Source organism: Giraffa tippelskirchi, chromosome 1 (genome assembly GCF_054371585.1).
Source record: "Giraffa tippelskirchi isolate mGirTip1 chromosome 1, T2T-mGirTip1v1.2.pri, whole genome shotgun sequence".
In the NCBI taxonomy this organism is placed as follows: domain Eukaryota; kingdom Metazoa; phylum Chordata; class Mammalia; order Artiodactyla; family Giraffidae; genus Giraffa; species Giraffa tippelskirchi.
This window is the reverse complement of record NC_137275.1, coordinates 43552061-43572631: the sequence shown is the minus strand read 5'-3', so window position 1 is coordinate 43572631 and position 20571 is coordinate 43552061. Positions and strand designations below refer to the sequence as shown.

Here is a 20571-nt window from a genome sequence, read left to right as displayed (position 1 = left end):
TGGCTCAGTGGATAAAGAATCTGCCTGACAATGCAGGAGATACAGGAGGTGTTGTTTCAATCCCTGGGTTGGGAAGATCCTGTGGAGGAGAGCATGGCAACCCACTCCAGTATTCTTGTCTGGAAAATTCCATAGACAGAGGAGCTTGGTGTGCTATAGTCCATGGGGTCACAAAGAGTCATACATGACTTTGTGATTAAACAACAACAACAACATGCCTTAAATGAATCACCACTTGGAAAGTGAATGAAGATGACACTACTTATTCACCTGTTGATCAGTCAAGTAAACATATAGTTACAAACTTTGAAGTGCTATCAATAAAAAGTACATGACTGAGAACGCAGAATTACCAGCAACCATCAAGCTACCAGGTTACCAGAGCTGAGAGAGGCAACAAAGGATTCTTCTCTCAAGACTTTGGAGGGAGAGAGATCCTACCAACATGTTACTTTTGGGCTTCTGGGCTCCAGAAGTGTGATTCTCTCTGTCTCTGTCTCTCTCTCACAAAGTATGTCATGCTTGACAGTATGATGGGAAAGAGTCCTTGGGTTAATTCTGTGAGGAGGTATCTTTGAATAAGATCTGAAGGATGTAAGGAGTTAAATAGAATGAATGGGTGCAGGAGAGTAGATTTTGCAGCTAGAACAGTGTATACTAAGGCTCTAGAAAGAAGGAAGCAAGGTGTATTCCATTAAATGAAGGAAGGTCAGGATGGAGAGTAACAGGGACTGAATATGAAAAAGTACACCACCTAAACAATTTTGGTTTTAAGATTTGGCCTTAACGCTTTCAGCACTATCTTAGTCCATTCAGGCTTCTATAACAAAATACCACAGACTAGCTTTTGAATAACAGAAATTTATTCCTCACAGTTCTGGAAGCTGGAAGTCTGAGATCAGGGTGCCGGCATGGTCATGTGAGGGTCCTCTCCTGGGCTGCAAACTTCTTGTATCCTTACAGTGTGGAAGTGGCCAGGGAGCTCTCTGGGGCTTCTTTTATAACAGTATTAATTCCATTTATGAGAGCTTTGCTCTCATGACCTAATCACTTCCCAAAGGCCCTACCTCCTACTACCATCACCTTGGGAGTTAAGATTTCAACATATCAATTTTGGAGTTGGGGGGCACAAACATTCAGGCAATAACAGTCACTAAATCTGTGAGCATGTTTCCTGTTTAACTGACATAAACAAAGAGACTATCAATCAAACAACATTAGGGGGTAATCCCACAGCTGGATTCTCAGCCAATAGATTTGGGGTTTTTTCTTATTTTGACAGCACCTAGACTTTCCTTTGAGGAACCCACTCTTCCTCATTGGAGTAGTCACTGCTTAGGTAGTATGGACCCTACTTCTAGCTCTAAGGCTAGGCTTCTTTTGTCCTAAGTTAATCAATGTTTCCTTAGAGATTTCAAGAAGGTTCTTGGTAAGTGCCATCTCTTCTCCGCTGGCATTTTGAACAACTTGGAAAAAAACCAAAGATTAAATATGAAGATTCCAAATTGCACTTTTATTCTCTTAGAGGCATATGGTTCATGTCTGCTCACCAAGTGGACTTACTAATACTCAACCCCAAATTATGCAACTCAGGGCATGATGGACTGTGACGGGTCCAGCAACACAGAGTAACAAAAAAGAACTTCTGATTTTTGAGAGGAAATCTATTCCAAAAGGAAGGGCAGAGCTGGGAAGAATGTTCTCAGTCTTTACAAAATTTCCATATCAGATGAGTATATCCATCTTCCCAGGAGCAGAGAGAGGCTAGAGTTACATTAATATAAGCAATATCAGGAGTAGGAAGAAGCATTCTTCATAATAAACACCATCTCATTCCTCTTGCCACTGTGATTGTTTTAGGGAAGGACAGTCACCCAGGCCTAAGCCAATTAGCCCATAGAAGTTCCATATCCTCCAATGACGGTTTTTGTAGAAATCAGACAATGTTAAAATTTGTATGGAACTACAAAAGACCTTGAATAGCCAAAGTATTATTGAGAAAGAACAAAGCTGGAAGTGTCACTGATTTCAAGCTATGTTACAAAGCTATAGTAATCAAAACAGCATGATATTGGCATTTAAAACAGATGCATAGATCAGTGGAACTCCGTTGATGGAACAATGGAACAATGAGCCTAGAAATCAACTCACACATATATGGTTAATTAGGACTTCCCAGGTGGCTCAGTGGTAAAGAATCCTCTGGAGATGCAAGTTCAATTCCTGGGTCAGGAAGATCCCCTGGAGAAGGAAATGGCAACCGACTCTAGTATTCTTGCCTGGGAAATCCCGTGGACAGAGGAGCCTAGTAGGCTCCATGAGGTCACAAAAAGTGGGACACGACTAGGTGACTACCAGTTTCACTTTCTTTTCACAGCTCTAATAAAATATCTGTTAGGTTAATTCAGCCCATAGACCACCAGTTCTCAGTCATCAATGTGGTACAACTTTATCATATTGGATAAAAACTAAAGTCCAAAGGACTTAAATTTGGATCATCAAGGAAGAATTTCTGAAGTAAAAAAAAAAAAATTTTTTTTAAAGTTAAAATTTTTAAAAATTTGGTTGCTGGTTTATTATGAGACTTTTTCAGCAGAGATTTTGCAGATATATAATATAAAAACTGTTCATCCAATCACATGTGGCAGTGGATTAGCTTTGCAGGGGAGTTATTTTACATGCAGATTTTCCACTGTGAAGGCAATATATTAATAGTAGTTCCAGATATTCAGGAAACAGTTCAAAAAACTCTCCAACATGCCAGTTTTTATACTATAGCCATATATCACTTTTGTCTTGTATTTCCTGTATTCCTTATATTTCTCTTTTGCCCTTACAACTGACTTCTGTGGGCATGGAATCTCTCAGAGAATAAGATTATTAGTATATATTCCTAGAAAAATCTGGTGTATTTCAAATGAACTTTAAAAGAAAAAAAAAACCTTCTTCATACCAAAGTCTTATTTGCAATTTAAAGACCTATTCGTTTCAGCTGCCTACTTGGATGGGATGGCAAAGAAAAGACAATCAGTACTTCTCCTTGAAAACCATTTTAATATTCCTGTTTTTTTTTTAAGCAAACTTTCTCTAAGTAAACACAATTACAGGTGCTGGGGTGCTGTATTTTGTAAGTCTTACATTCTTTACATATATTCCTTATATTTCTCTACACATACACATACGTGTATACACTCATCCTTTCCTTACATCCCACATGCACAGAACCACAATTCTGCTACTGAGTGAAATGAAAATATTTTGTGATGTATTCATTTCTCTTTTCAAGCTCTGAGAGAAAAACTGGCTAGAAGCCAATGACTATCAAGAACTCATTTCTTGCCAAACAGCTACTGATAGTTGTTCAAAATATATTCATAGAGTTGTCACTGTAACAACTTGGAAAGTAGATTAAAATCACTGCCATCTTTTCTATCCCCCAGCAATTTTACATTTCAATGCCTCCACCGAACATTTCAGGAATAATCCATGAGACTAAGATTTTTCAAATTTAACTTGTAGACTAGAAGTTTGAATGGTAGGTATGTCAAACTCTCGGAAGGTTTGCCTAAATTTCTTTTCCTTTAGGCATTCCCTAGGATTCTATTCTTTTCTTGTTTTTCACTCTTCCTCAGAGCTCTCACTTCTCCCATGGGATCAGTGATCCTTTTTATGAGGACAATATGCAGATCTAATATCTCTTTTTTTGTGTGGTAAGATATGCACAACATAAAATTTACCATGATAACCACTTTTCAGTGTCTTGTTCCATGGTATTATATGCGTCCAAATTGTTGTGCAACCATCACCATGATCCATCTCCAGAAATTTGTTGCCATCCCAAATTGAAACTCTTTATCCATTAAATAATCATTCTTTGTTCTCCCCTCCCCCCAGCCCCTGGCAACCACCATTCTACTTTCTGTCTCTATGAATGTGACTAGGAACTTCATGTAAGTGGAATCATACAGTATTTGTCTTTTTGTGACTAGTTTATTTCACTCAGCATGTTTTCAAGATTCATTCATGTTGGACCATTAGAATTTTATTCCTTTTTAAGGTTGAATTATATATATATAATTCTATTAAATATTTTTCATTCTATTACCTATAAGGAACTTCTGTGATTTTCAGTGGGCCACTTGCCATTGTGAAAATGTCAGGAAATATAAGCCTTCTTTGGTTTTTCTAGGTAAAGCTAGCCATTCCTTTTCTGCCCATGATTTTGCTAAAGCCATTTTCATGTTAAATTATAATTATATATATATATATATACTGACCATATTGTGTGGCATGCAGGATCTTAGTTCCCCATCAGGGGTTGAACCCATGCCTATTGCAGTGGAAACATGGAGTCCAAACCACTGGACTGTCAGGGAATTCCCAAAGCTGAATAATATTTCATTGTATGAATATACTACTTTTTGTTTACCCACTCATCTGTTGATGGACATTTGGGTTGTTTCCAAATTTTGGCTATTGTGAATAATGCTGCTATGATGGATGTACAAATATCTATTCTAACATCTCTTCTAGAAACTTCTACCCTGAGTGCCTTCTCCACATTTCCAAGTGTTGCCAGACCCTTTCACTTAGCTGTGTCATGACTGATCACGCCTTCTGAATGAAAGCCTATTCTCCCAGCAACTTGGGCTTAAGATATACAAGATGTCTTTTACTTTTCATCCATTTTTAGCATTACTACCTAAACTTCAGTTCAGTTCAGTCGCTTAGTCGTGTCCGACTCTTTGCGACTCCATGAATTGCAGCACGTCAGGCTTCCCTGTCCATCACCAACTCCCGGAGTCTACCCAAACCCATGTCCATCGAGTTGGTGATGCCATCCAACCATCTCATCCTCTGTCGTCTCCTTCTCCTCCTGCCCCCAATCCTACCCAGCATTAGGGTCTTTCCAATGAGTCAACTCTTCGCATGAGGTGGCCAAAGTATTGGAGTTTCAGCTTCAACATCAGTCCTTCCAGTGAACACCCAGGATTGATCTCTTTTAGGATGGATTGATTGGATCTCCTTGCAGTCCAAGGGACTCTCAAAAGTCTTCTCCAACACCACAGTTCCAAAGCATCAATTCTGCGGTGCTCAGCTTTCTTCACCGTCCAACTCTCACATCCATACATGACCACTGGAAAAACCATAGCCTTGACTAGACAGATTTTTGTTGGCAAAGTAATGTCTCTGCTTTTAAATATGCTATCTAGGTTGGCCATAACCTTCCTTCCAAGGAGTAAGCGTCTTTTAATTTCATGGCTGCAATCACCATCAGCAGTGATTTTGGAGCCCGAAAAAATAAAGTCTGACACTGTTTCCACTGTTTCCCCATCTATTTCCCATGAAGTGATGGGACCAGATGCCATGATCTTAGTTTTCTGAATGTTGAGCTTTAAGCCAACTTTTTCACTCTCCTCTTTCACTTTCATCAAGAGGCTCTTTAGTTCTTCTTCACTTTCTGCCATAAGGGTGGTGTCATCTGCATATCTGAGGTTATTGATATTTCTCCTGGCAATCTTGATTCCGGCTTGTGTTTCTTCCAGCCCAGCATTTCTCATGATGTACTCTGCAGATACCTAAACTTAGGCTCTTAATATTTCTAATTATATATTAGTATCATTAATTAATTATCAAACTCTATTAAATATGCTATTGTGTTTTCCTGCCCCAGCGTGTTAGCTATGCCATTGTGTATGCTTGGAGATCCATTCTTTCAATATGTATCTCTTACCATGTGCTCTAGATACCTGTGTGCTCCAGCACACACCAACTTCTTTCTTTTCTGGATCTCTTTAGCAATTATTACAAAGTTCTCTTTTAGCCCTTAGCAAATAACTGTCTTGAATTATTTGTCCATCTTGGAGATTGTACAACTTAGAGGACAAGGACTCCATTATAACTTATCTCTTCTACAGTAGCCGAGCATCTATTATATTTTTGGCTCTGCACAAGGGTTACAAACTGGCATCAGCATGACCCTTGCTTTTAAGATGCTCACATTTTAGTAAATATGTATCACAAAACCAAATCATTACAATTCAACATGAAAATGGCTTTAGCAAAGCCATGGCCTGAAAACAAATGGCTAACTTTACCTAGAGAAACTAAAGGAACTTGTTATTTCTTGATATTTCCACAATAACAAATGGCCCACTGAAAATCACAGAAGTTTCTTGTAAGTGATAGATAATTCATGATTTCCACAAATGATTTTTCTGTCCCTTTAAAATCCATTAACCTTTTCAAACATTTGTCTACAGGATCTAGATGTATGTTTTAAACTACTAACTGTTAGGGAAAATAGTCTGGGCCTAAGGAATTGGGTTGGTAACTCTCACTCACAATTCCACTTTATGATAGTGGAAGTACAGATAGGCGGTTACAGATAACCACCCCTCCATCAAAGACAGTGCTCCAGGGGGCGGGAAAGTGTCAGAATACAGGGGCTGCCTCTCAGTAGCCTGGATGGTTGATGGCAGAGGGGCACTTAGAGAGTAACACAGGTGACGGCATTCAGTTCTCAAGAGAAGGCAGGGTAAAAATTTGAGATGGTCTTTTTTCCCAAGTATATTTTCTGGAAAGAAAGATATAATAATAGCAGATAACTTTATACACCTGCTGTTCTTTTTTCATTCATTTTTTCCTTAGTGCCTATCAAGTATCTGACACATAATAGACCCTCAAATGCTGCTGTAGAAATTCCAAAAATCATACTGCTTCCATTCACTACAAATTTAGGAAAACCTAACCCACTCTTTTTAGCCTACTGCTAATTTTTCTTTTTTATTTTCCTAAGTTATCTAATTAAGTGCTGTTGAGTTCAAATTCTCAACTGTAACATACCCTGTGTAAAATTATAAAGTACTGGTCTAACTTTGTCCTGATTCCAGGGCATTCTTTAGCTATGATGGATTATGTCATTGCTTATGGGGGTAGAAAACTGACAAAGAGCTATCTTCACTTCACTTCTCATGCGACTCTTATCCCCAAACCCACTCAATATAGCTGGTTTCTTGGGTTAAAGAAGGAAAATCCTATCCCTGCCTCTATGGAAAATAGTAAGCTTGAAAATCAGCTCCTACTGGGACACCATCCCAGTGCATTAATGCTGTGCCTCCTGAAAGTCCTCACCTATAAGTTCAATTAAATGTGAGTCTGTACATTTCTCCATCCATCCAGCAATCACTTGTTGGAAGCCTATGTGAGCGGCTCTGGATAAATCACACAAAAGTGATTACCTTCATGGTGCTAACAGTCCAGTGGAGGACACAGACAAAAGGAAATCACAAATAAAAAGAAATTAGAAACTGTGATAAGTTCTACAAAAAAAGCACAGATGTCAGTGACAAAGAAAATTTTTTTTAAAAAGGACCCTCTGAGTTTGTTCAAAGAAGGACCTGCCAAGGAGGTGACATTTAAGTTGCTAGAAAGACAAAACATTTAAGTTGATGGAGAGATTGAAGTTGATAGAAGATGGGAATCTTCCTTCAAGTAGAGAGAAAATTGTCCCAGGGAAGACAGAGCAGTGTGTGTGAGGGTCGTCACAGAAGGAAGAGAACTCTACTTTCATCTGGAAAAAAAAAGATAGTGGGAAATATTTTTCAAATGTCTCAATACCCTAAATCCCTCAATAGTTGATAAATATATTTTCCTTTGACAACTGTTTGCCTGTGAAGTATTTTCATGTTTCAAATTTACTTGGGTTGTTCAGTTTATGCAATCTGGTTGGTTTAGTCACTAAGTCATGTCCGACTCTTTGTGATCTCAGAATAGGATCACTAATACAAGATCACTGTAGCCCACCAGGCTCCTCTGTCCATGGTATTTCCCGGGCAAGAATACTGGAATGGGTTGCCATTTCCTTCTCCAGAGGATCTTCCTGACCCAGGGATTGAACCCAGGTCTCCTGCATTGCAGGCAGAGTGTTTACCAACTGAGCTATGAGGGAATCCCTTTATGCAATCTATTAAAGCAGAAATTAACTTAGAAAATTCTTGTTAGGGTTTGATCTGTCAATAACCCATTAATCTAGGCCCCTTTAAGATGAGACTATTTCTTGTAATAAATGTTTTTAATTCCTGTAATGCTTGTCATCTGAGGCCCTTGAGTTACCAGCAAATACGAATGGTTTTACTCTCCCATGGACAAATGCAATAGTAATATTTTGTACTGTAGGCAGAGCTTCTTCTGGAAGATCCAGTCAAGTTCAGTGTCAGCACTATGTAAGGCAGGGAGGGAAGTACACACATAGACCAAGAGACTTTCTATTTTGTTAGGGAAGAAATAAACACCAAGGGGAAATTCCCTGGAGGTTCAGTGGGTAGGACTTTGCACTTTCACTGCCAAGGACCCAGATTTGATCGCTGGTCCGGGAACTAACACCCTGCAAGCCGCAGGGTGTGGTCAAAAAAAAAGAACACCAAGAAGTAAAGTGATCTGACAACATTTTTTAGAGGAACAAATGAAGCTACAGAGAACTCTGGAAAAGCCCAGATGTCCCTTCTGGGGATCATTAACTCTGTGGCATTAATGAAAGTGAAAGCTTGGTTTGTCCCACATTGCCAAGTTTTTTAACCCTTTACCTTACTTAGAATACTGACTACTCTCAAATAATAATAATAATACTGACTGCTCTCACTGTTTTATACTACTAGGGCATACATTTAGAGCAGCTTTCCTGGCATTTTCTGTGAAAATATGGAGAAATGAGAGCATAGCAGAAGCAGTAGTCAGCTAAGTTCCCTTGAGTCTGGCTCTGTGAACAACTAGCTGTGTGCCCTTGGGCATGATATTCACTGCTCCAGCCTCAGCTCCTAACCAGCGAGAAGAGGTAGAACAAATGGTCATGAAGCCACTGTTTAGTTGTAATAGTCAACATCATGATTCTTCTCCTTTATTTCCTTAATGATGGGTTTACAAGAGACACCTCAAAAGAGAAGATGTGAACTCACAGCTGATACACATGGCTTCCTCCTTTCTGGTTTTGTTGGGCATCTAATGATTCTTTGGTTCTAAAAAAAATTTCTCTGCTTTTTATGTTTTCTCACAAAAATAAATAAATTTTTTAAAAAAGCAGTTAACAAGCAGGCTGGGTCTCAAAAGTGTCCACCTTTCTCAGCAGAGGAAATCCTTCTGCGCAGCAGGGACAAAATTGCTGGCTGACAGGTAAAGGCACTGCAGGGGGTGCCTGGACATTGCTGCCCATAGGACCAACTGCCTGGATGACTGTATACCAATGGGCAGCAAATAGCCATTTTGCTCTGCTTTGCTGTTAAATCATATGTACGTGTAACAAGCAAGTTTGACCTTGGAGTACAAAATGAAGCAGGGCAAAAGTTAGCAGAGTTTTTGTCAAGAGAACACACTGGTCATAGCAAATACCCTTTTCCAATAACACAAGAGACTCTACACATGGACATCACCAAATGGTCAACAAAGAAATCAGATTGATTATATTCTTTGTAATGGAAGATGGAGAAGCTCTATACAATCAGCAAACACAAGACCTGGAGCTGACTGTTGCTCAGATCATCAGCTCCTTACTGCAAACTTCAGGCTTAAATTGAAGAAAATGGGGAAAACCATTAGGCCATTCAGGTATGACCTGAATCAAATACCTTATGCTTGTACAGTGGAGGTGATGAATAGATTCAAGGGATTAGGTCTCATAGATAGAGTGCCTGAAGAACTATGGACAGAGATTCATAACATTTTACAGGAGGCAGTGATCAAAACCATCCCAAGAAAAAGAAATGCAAGAAGGCAAAGTGCTTGCCTGAGGAGGCATTACAAATAGCTGAGGAAAGAAGTGAAAAGCAAGGGGAAAAGGGAAAGATATACCCAACTGAATGCATAGTTCCAGAGAATAACAAAGAGAGATACGAAGGCCTTTTAAATGAACAGTGCCAAGAAGTAGAAGAAAACAATAGAATGGGAAAGACTAGAGATCTCTTCAAGAAAATTCGAGGTATCAAAGGAACACTTCATGCAAGGATGGGCACGATAAAGGACAGAAACAGTAAGGACCTAACAGAAGCAGAAGAAATTAAGAAGCGGTGGCAAGAATACACAGAATAACTATACAAAAACGTCTTAATGACCAGGATAATCATGATGATGTGGTCATTCACCTAGAGCCAGACATCCTGAAGTGTGAAGTCAAGTGGGCCATAGGAAGCATCACTAAGAACAAAGCTAATGGAAGTGATGAAATTTCAGCTGAGTTATTTCAAATCCTAAAAGATGATGCTGTGAAAGTGCTACACTCAGTATGTCAGCAAATTTGGAAAACTTGGCAGTGGCCTCAGGACTGGAAAAGGTCAATTCTCTTTCCAATCTAAAAGAAGGGCAATGTTAAAGAATCTTCAAACTACTGTACAATTGCACTTATTTTGCCTGCTAGTAATTTTTACCTGCGTGCTCAGTCATGTCCAATTCTTTGCAACACTATGGACTGTAGCCCACCAGCCTACTCTGTTCATAGAATTTTTCAGGCAAGAATACTGGGATGGGTTGCCATTTCCTTCTCCAGGGAATCTTCCTGACCCAGGGATTGAGCCTGTGTCTCTCACATTGCAGGCAGAATCTTTACCACTGAGCCACCAGGGAAACCCATGCTAGTAAGGTTATGCTCAAAATCCTTCAAGCTAGTCTTCAACAGTATGTGAACCAAGAACTTCCAGATATACAAGCTGGATTTAGAAAAGGCAGAGGAACCAGAAATCAAATTGCCAACATTTGTTATATCATAGAGAAATTTCAAAAGAAATTCCAGAAAAACATATACTTCTGCCTCATTGACTGCAGTAATACCTTTGATTGTGTGGATCACAACAAACTATGGAAAATTCTTAGAGACGGGAATACCAGACCATATTACCTGCCTCCTGAGAAAGCAGTATGCGAGTCAAGAAGCAACAGTTAGAATTGGACATGGAACAACAGACTGGTTCAAAATTGGGAAAATAGTATGACAAGGCTATATATTGTCACCCTGTTTATTTAATTTCTATGCAAAGTACATCATGTGAAGTGCCTGGCTGGATGAATTCCATATTGGAATCAAGATTGCTGGGAGAAATATCAACAACCTCAGATAGGCAGATAATACCATTCTAATGGCAGAAAGTGAAGAGGAACTAAAGAGCCTCTTGATGAAGGTGAAACAGGAGAGTGAAAAAGCTGGCTTAAAACTCAACATTTAAAAAGCTAAGATCATGACATCCAGTCCCATCACTTCACGGCAAATAGAAGAGGAAGAAGAAGCAGTGATGGATTTGGGGCTCCAAAATCACCGTGGACAGTGACTACAGCCATGAAATTAAAACACTCTGGCTCATTGGAGGGAAAGCTATGACAAACCTAGACAACATATTAAAAAGCAGAGACATCACTTTGCTGACAAAGGTCCATATAGCCAAAGCTATGGTTTTTCCAGTAGTCACATACAGATGTGAGAGTTGGATCATAAAGAAAGCTGAGCACCGAAAAATTGATGCTTTTAAATTGTGGTACTGGAGAAGACTCTTGAGAGTCCCTTAGACTGCAAGATCAAGCCAGTCAATCCTAAAGGAAATCAACCCTGACTACTCATTGGGGGGATTGATGCTGAAGCTGTAGCTCCAATACCTTGGCCACCTGATGTGAAAAGCCAACTCATTGGAAAAGACCCTGATGCTGGGCAAGATTGAGGGCAAAAGGAGAAGAGGGTGGCAGAAGATAAGATGGTGGGATGGCATCATCTACTCAGAGAACATGAATTTGAGCAAATTCTGGGAGATAGTCAAGGACAGTACAGGGGAGCCTGGCGTGCTGCAGTCCATGGGGTTGCAAAGAGTGAGACATGACTTAGTGACTGAAAAACAACAGCAACATATGTATGTGTATGTGTACCAAACTTCTAGATAAAAATTTCTGCTGTATGGGGAACGTAGTGACATTAAAGGCACTGTGCCTACCCACATGAGATTTGGATAGCATAGAGAAATGTGCTCTTTCTCTTTGCGGTGTGCACCTTGTCTTCCTCTCTCTCCCCCCCTTTTTTTTTCTTTTGGACTCCCAGAAAGCTGTAACTAAAATTGCCCTTAGCAAAATGAGGAACTCCATTGGTTTTTAACAATGAAGTTTTCAGGCGTAGCTGGATTTCAGCTCCCAAATGCTATCACCAGAGTCTAGTCCATTCCTTGGCTAGACTTTTCCCTACATTGACCTTGCTGTCAAACAGGCTCTTGTTGGAAAGGTGAAGGTCAGCAGAGGGGCCAGCCTAATCTTCACAGCTTGCATTTAGCAGCACAGAGTACCCACGGCCTGATCCCTTCAGCAAAAGTTGTGAGATTGGCTCAGAGTCAGGCTGATTCCTGAAGCAGTCACAGTGGCTGGGGAGCAAGGTTCCTCTGGGTGGCCAGGTCTTGGTTAAAGGTTAACTCCACCCATCTCAGTTGCAGGGACTGAGAGTAGGGCGGGGGGTGAGGGGGACGGTAGTATGTCCAGAGAGAAAGGAGGCACACTGTTACCCCAAGAAGAAGTTAATGCTGGACAGGTTAAGAGAACCAATAGTCACACTATCCCATGATATAAGACTCTTCATTCAGAATAATAGTGAAGGAGAACTATGCAAGCAGAGAAGACCAGGCGATCAATGGGATATGGGTTGGATACCTGACTAACCTAAGATTGTCCTGTTCTAAGGATTGTTGGACAAAGTACTAAATCTACTAAGTCTACTTCTCTCGTTATTGTCGTCATATCACAAGTTAGAATTCTTACAAATCCTTTGGAAAGCTCCTCCTTACAATAAGTATACAGAGTTTTAATACATTATTGTTTGAATGTTGAAAAGGGATTCTTGTTTTCTTCTTTCATTGCATTTTGGCTTTTCATAGTGTGCAATTTTGCTGCATTTATAATCATTATGTACTTTGTTTTGGGAGAATGCATTTTGTCATAAAAGCTTTTCATACAACTAGAGGAATGATCAGCTTCACTATCAGTATTCCAGCATAACCTGTTTTTTTTCCCCCTGAGAATATTTAAAATAAGTTGAAAAACTCAGATGTATAGCAATTGAAAAAGAAAACTAAAACCAATTTGATTCTCTTAATTGAGAAATAATTAATTTGTGCATGACAATATTAGATACTATAAAAAAGACTCCATGGATTCTTCTCCATTTTCCTTTCACAAAGTTATCATTTAAATCTAGCTTTGTTTGTGATATAATAATGTAGAGCTTGTGCACAAAGTGAGACTAAACTAACGCAAAGGCTTCTCTTATGAATAGGAAAAAATGAATGTTTTTTTTTAAATTTAAAGCAAACTGTATTTAAAATGCAATTTTGGGGAAATATAATAAAGTCAAATATAAATATTGTGAACAGATGTTTCTTAAGAAGTTTCTGAAATGAATAGTCACCATCTGGAACCATTTACAATGACAAGAAGGTGAGCGTGCACCTGTTCCTTTCTTTAAAAAGATATAATCTCTGTCACAAATTATAAACAAGTATGCAGTTTCCATAAAAATGCAATACTCAATTTGCCAAACTGTTTAGAAAAATATTGATAAGAATGTAGATGGTTTAGAAAAGTTTGCATCTAAAAGGCTCAGTCTGTTTTCAGATTTCTTTGCTTACTCATAATTCTTGAAAGATAAAACTCTTCAAAGCGGATGCATGCTCTACATTTTTAAAGACACATCACAAACCAGAATGGACACAACTACTGCTGCCACCACCACCATCACTCAAGATATCCATTTGCCCCAGACAGCAATTTACATACTCCACAATATGAATCGGACCTATAATTCTTGCACCCTTGAAGGACTGATTGCCTAAGTGGTTCCCTTAATGGTTTCTGGTATCCACATCCTTTGCAACTTGCACCAAGAGGTGGAGTCTTTTTCCATATCCTTTGAAGTAGGGCTGAACTTGTGTCTTGCTTTGGCCAACAAAAGGCAGCAGTGACAGCATACTAGTTCCTAACATAGACTTCTCAAGCCTTTGTATACTTTGATCTTCCCCAGTGCCGTGCCATAGTCTGTGAATAAACCTGAGCTAGCCTGCTGCAGGATGAGAGACCACATGGAGGAGAGACCAGTTATCCCTGTGAAGGCCATCTTAGAACAGCTTATAGCCAACCAACATGTGAGAAAGCCAGCCAAGGTCAGCAAACTGCCTGTGTCACAGGTCCTTACCCTTTGTCTACACCAGGGTTTTGATTTTTCCATGACTAAAGAATGACCTGGGGGTGATGCAAGTTGCTAAAGGATGTTGAAAGCTTCTGGCTGCTGTTCTTTTATCTCCTTGAACTACAGAGAGGTAGGTACAGTTGCAGGGATCTAGTTTAAAATAGAAGATGCCGAAATGTATAGGCAGATCTTGATATGCAGATTGACAGCTGTAAACAAATGAAATAGGAAAAACACACTGAGTGAATCTAGGAATACGGTTAGCTTACTGAAGAGAATAATCTACTTAATAATTTCAGCATATTTAAAAATATAATTATAAATGAGTCTAATTTCTGTTGAAACGCATTATTCCTACAAGTGAATTCTTGTTTCAGCAGTTGGTTCCACATGCTATACATTTTTTTAAAATTTTAGTTAATTCACTTATAAATTAACTCTACTGGTTACCTAGCTAATTAATCTTAATTAGAGTAGTTTTACTGTAATTAATTAACTGATATTGGGAAAGCTTGAAAGCAAAAGGAGAAGGGGGCAGCAGAGGATGAGATGGTTAGATAGCATAACTGACTCAAAGTACATGAGTTTGAGCAAACTCAGGGAGAGAGTGGAGGACAGAGGAGTCTGGCGTGCTGCAGTCCATGGGGTCGAAAAGAGTTGGACAAGACCTAGAGACTGAGCAACAACAAACTCCATTATTGGACTGACCTGATAGCTATTGAAGATGAATTTCAAAGAATAAAGCAATACTTTTTGTATTTGTGATGACCATCTATTGGTTACTTCCTTGGTATTCATCTTTCACTTTCCCTCTATCCTTACTCCAAAATTTCTTTCCCCTAGTCACGTGATTTGGGTGGGAATAATCTTACTATAAATTCCAAAGATAGGCCTATGTCCCATGGCTACTTGTGTTGGTTCTGGAATGTAGAACACAGTCTAAGCCAATAAGAGGCAAGGAAATGCTTGTTGGATTTCTGATGTGGAGAAGCTTGCCTGGCTCCCTGCTTGGTGTGTGACCTGGAATTATAGAAGTTATTTTTCTGTAGGGAGAAGAATTCTAGAGACGCAGAGGGCCACAAAATGGAGCCTAAGGATGAAGTGACACCACAGAAGGCAGATAAGAGAGAAAAAAAAAGGGGGTCCTTAGAAACACTGTTTGAGGGGCTAGATACAGCTTTAGCCTGAAGTTAACATTGCCTCTGGACTTTTGTCCTGTGCAAATTAATTTCCCATTAATAATTTCCAGGGGATAAAAATGAAATAAAAATAGAATCTAATAAAATCTAACCTTTTTTCCCCTTTGTACTTCTTCTAGTTTCACTTACTGATAGAGGGCTGCATGCAGAGGCCTTGAACCCTGCACTTCAGACTTAAGTTCTTAGTGTGAAACAGCTGGGCCAGATACTTCAGCTTGGGGCCCAAGTGCAGAAGCGCTGCAGGACACGTTAGTTCAAGATGGTGACTGGGGGCAGTGTGCAGGGATGCTGAGCGCACAGAGCAGTCTGGAGTCTGATCAGCACAGCTGAGCCTGCCGTGAAAGAACTCTGCTCCCTTTTTTTGCTGCTGATGAGATCCTTTGGCTTCTCTGGTGGCTCAGATGGTAAAGAATGTGCCTGCAGTGTGGGAGACCTGAGTTTGATCCCTGGGTTGGGAAGACCCCCTGGAGGAGGGTATGGCAACCCACTCGAGTATTCCTACCTGGAGAATCCCCATGGACAGAGGAGCCTGGCTGGCTGCAGTCCATGGGGTCTCAAAAAGTCGGAAACGCCTGAGTGACTAACACACACATACCTAAGAGGTTGGTTCCATCCAATTACTCCCCAGTCAATACAAAGGAAGAATTTGACAAAGCCCAGAAACGGGGCTTCAGTAGAGATCTAGGAGGCCGTGATGGCTAGTTAGTGAACACGAGCAATACTTCTTTCTCCAAACCACAGCTTCTCAGGCCACCAGGGAGGCTGGCTCAGCAAGGAACTCACTGTGGTAGGGAAGCCCTATATGATTGATTAGCTGAAGTCATGGTAACTCCTACCATGAAAAGTATAATCAGTTGGATAGTTAAAGCCTGTCCCATCTTCAATGAACAACCCCTGGAGGGGAATGCAGACCCCCCCACCGATGCCCCCAGATAAGGCCCATTCAGACCAGAGGGACGTATCTTGAGGAAGATTGGCAAATTGATTTCACTGTCATGCTGAGCATACTGGGCAATTTCAGGTATGTCTTGGTGCTAGTGGACACATTTTCAGGGTGGGTAGAAGCGTTCCCTGCTAGATCTGAAATGGCAGCTCTCCCCAGTTTTAGGCTGCCAGGATCCCTACAAAATGATAATGATCCAGCACTTGTGTCTCAAGTGAAAAAAAGGGATAACAAGTGCCCTAGGCATAAAATGGACCTTGCATTCAGTCTGGATACTCAGTTCAGTTCAGTTCAGTTCAGTTCAGTCGCTCAGTCGTGTCCGACTCTTTGCAACCCCGTGAATTGCAGCACACCAGGCTCTCTGTCCATCACCAACTCCCGGAGTCTACCCAAACCCATGTCCATCGAGTTGGTGATGCCATCCAACCATCTCATCCTCTGTCGTCCCCTTCTCCTCCTGCCCCCAATCCTACCCGGTATTAGGGTCTTTTCCAATGAGTCAACTCTTCGCATGAGGTGGCCAAAGTATTGGAGTTTCAGCTTCAGCATCAGTCCTTCCAATGAACACCCAGGATTAATCTCCTTTAGGATGGATTGATTGGATCTCCTTGCAGTCCAAGGGACTCTCAAGAGTCTTCTCCAACACCACAGTTCAAAAGCATCAATTCTTTGGCGCTCAGCTTTCTTCACTGTCCAACTCTCACATCCATACATGACCACTGGAAAAACCATAGCCTTGACTAGACAGACTTTTGTTGGCAAAATAATGTCTCTGCTTTTAAAGATGCTATCTAGGTTGGCCATAACCTTCCTTCCAAGGAGTAAGCATCTTTTAATTTCATGGCTGCAATCACCATCAGCAGTGATTTTGGAGCTCAAAGAAATAAAGTCTGACACTGTTTCCACTGTTTCCCTATCTATTTCCCATGAAGTGATGGGACCAGATGCCATGATCTTAGTTTTCTGAATGTTGAACTTTAAGCCAACTTTTTCACTCTCCTCTTTCACTTTCATCAAGAGGCTCTTTAGTTCTTCTTCACTTTCTGCCATAAGGGTGGTGTCATCTGCATATCTGAGGTTATTGATATTTCTCCCAGCAATCTTGATTATAGCTTGTGTTTCTTCCAGCCCAGGGTTTCTCATGATGTACTCTGCATATAAGTTAAATAACCAGGGTGACAATATACAGCCTTGACGTACTCCTTTTCCTATTTGGAACCAGTCTGCTGTTCCATGTCCAGTTCTAACTGTTGCTTCCTGACCTGCATACAGGTTTCTCAAGAGACAGGTCAGGTGGTCTGGTATTCCCGTCTCTTTCAGAATTTTCCACAGTTTATTGTGATCCACACAGTCAAAGGCTTTGGCATAGTCAATAAAGCAGAAATAGATGTTTTTCTCGAACTCTCTTGCTTTTTCGATGATCCAGTGGATGTTGGCAATTTGATCTCTGGTTCCTCTGCCTTTTCTAAAACCAGCTTCAACATCTGGAAGTTCACGGTTCACATATTGCTGAAGCCTGGCTTGGAGAATTTTGGGCATTACTTTACTAGCATGTGAGATGAGTGCAATTGTGCGGTAGTTCGAGCATTCTTTGGCATTGCCTTTCTTTGGAATTGGAACGAAAACTGACCTTTTCCAGTCCTGTGGCCACTGCTGAGTTTTCCAAATTTGCTGGCATATCGAGTGCAGCACTTTCACAGCACCATCTTTGAGGATTTGAAATAGCTCAACTGGAATTCCATCACCTCCACTAGCTTTGTTCGTAGTGATGCTTTCTAAGGCCCACTTGACTTCACATTCCAGGATGTCTGGCTCTAGGTAGGTGATCACACCATCGTAATTATCTGGGTCGTGAAGATCTTTTTTGTACAGTTCTTCTGTGTATTCTTGCCATCTCTTCTTAATATCTTCTGCTTCTGTTAGGTCCATACCATTTCTGTCCTTTATCGAGCCTATCTTTGCATGAAATGTTCCTTTGGTATCTCTAATTTTCTTGAAGAGATCTCTAGTCTTTCCCAATCTGTTGTTTTCCTCTCTTTCTTTGCACTGATCGCTGAGGAAGGCTTTCTTATCTCTCCTTGCTATTCTTTGGAACTCTGCATTGAGATGGGAATATCTTTCCTTTTCTCCTTTGCTTTTCGCTTCTCTTCTCTTCCCAGCTATCTGTAAGGCCTCCTCAGACAGCCATTTTGCTTTTTTGCATTTCTTTTCCATGGGGATTGTCTTGATCCCTGTCTCCTGTACAATGTCACAAACCTCTGTCCATAGGTCATCAGGCACTCTGTCTATCAGATCTAGTCCCTTAAATCTATTTGTCACTTCTACTGTATACTCATGAGGGATTTGATACTCAAATCTTGAGCAAAGTAGGGAGATCCAATCAGACCTTATTCAGGCTATGCCAGGAGACTCAAGAAAATTGGATTAGGTTACTCCCAATTGCCCTGCTTAACATGTGGTTAGCCCCAAGGCATAAGTTAAAGTTAAGTGCCTTCGAACTTCTATATGGTAGACCCATCATTCCCGAAGCCCAAGAGAAGGGACACCTCAGACCCCTTGAAATGAAACAACTCACGTATGTCCTCCAGACAGGAGAAACTGAAACCTCTTACGGAGTATATAACCAGTGCTGCCACCCTTTGTGGCCTGGAGACGGGGCAAACCTAAAAACCTGGAAAACCAGAAGCTGGCATGATCAGCTCACTCCTAAGTGGAATGAAGCTCACTTGGTGACTCTAACCACCCATTCTTCTCTGGAGTTGCTGGGGATCACTCCGTAGGCACATCATACTCAAGTGAGGAGGGACCATAAGCCCCAAACTCTGGAAGTACAACCTGGAGCAAAAGACCCCTTTGACTACTTCTGCAAACCCTTCTCCCACCTAAAGCTTCTCTTCTGAGCAGAACGAAACTTGGTCCCCAAAGAGCAGACTACTAACTGCAGGAATCATTGCAGTCATAGGGATGCTAGCAACCTTGGCTGGAGGAACTCTGTCACCATAATAAAAAGGTAACAGGGCTTCCCTGGTGGCTCAGTGGTAAAGAATCTTCCTGCCAATGAAAGAGACACAGGTTTGATACCTGATCCAGGAATATCTCACATGCTGTGGAACAACTAAGCCCCTGGGCCACAACTATTCAGGCTGTGCTCTAGAGCCTGGTAAGTACAACTGCTGAGTCCATGAACCCAGCTACTGAAGCCCCCATGCCCTAGAGCCCATGCTCCACAACAAGAGAAGCCACCACAATGAGAAGCCAACATACTGCAACTAGAGAGTAGCCAGCGCAGCAACAAAACCCCAGCACAACCAAAACTAAATAAATAGGATTTAAAAAAAAATTAACAACTACCAGGGCAACAGTGGCCAATATGACAAGTCTTGACTTCAAGCTATAATGAAAGTCTGTTGATTCACCGACCAGTGTAGTCCTAGATAACTGAATTGCTCTAGATTATCTGTTAGCTGACCTGGGAGGGACCTGTGCACTGGTCAAAACTTTGTGTTGGTTTTATGTTGGTGGAAGTGGCCTGATTGATGAAAGTGCAGACAGACTACTGGAAAAAGCAACTTGGCTGCAGAAACCAGGCAGACTAACCTGGCTGAACAAATGTAGAGGGGATAAAACAGGCCCTCCCCAGCATTATTTTGTTTCTACCTTTCTTGGGCCCTTTATGACCATTATTCTCTTGCTGGTATGTGGGCCATGCATCCTAAATTGTATAGTGTCTTTGTCTCCAAAGGTTAGACATATGGTGGCTCAGGGATACAGAAAAGTCAGGGCTGAGACCTGGTGACAACCAAGCACTTCTAAAGGCAACTGCAGAGAAGTTCTGTTCCTCCTCTACCCGGCATTATGACAACACCCCAAATGAGCAGAAAGCAACCAGAAGACAGACCTGGACCCTCAAGAATGAAGAGTGGGACAAAAGACAGAGGAAGTATTTCTCATTAGCAAAACCCATTAACGATTCCCAGGAAATAAAAACAGAATCATGATAATAAAATAAAGTCTAATTTTTTTTTTTATCCTTTCCTTATTCTTAGTTTAGATTCATTTTATCACAAAGTGCCATGTACAGAAGCCCAGCACCTGGCACTTTAAACCAGAGTTCCTAGTGCTAAACAGCAGCGCCCACACTTCAGCTCTGTAGGCAGCATCCAGCTCCCCAGGACATCTCGATTCAAGATGGCCGTGTGTAGAGACACTGCACCCGCCCCACGAGAGTTCTGCCCTTC

The 20571-nt window shown here is 40.9% G+C and overlaps 1 long non-coding RNA gene across 1 annotated transcript; it reads right to left on the bottom strand.

Moving 5' to 3' along the window:
* Positions 1 to 13462: 13462 nt before the first annotated feature.
* LOC145513128 (uncharacterized) lies at positions 13463 to 15073 on the bottom strand. Its single transcript, XR_014059151.1, has 2 exons — positions 14900 to 15073; positions 13463 to 14400 (listed from the first exon to the last, which is right to left on the bottom strand). It is a non-coding gene; the product is annotated as an uncharacterized LOC145513128 (long non-coding RNA).
* Positions 15074 to 20571: the final 5498 nt, after the last annotated feature.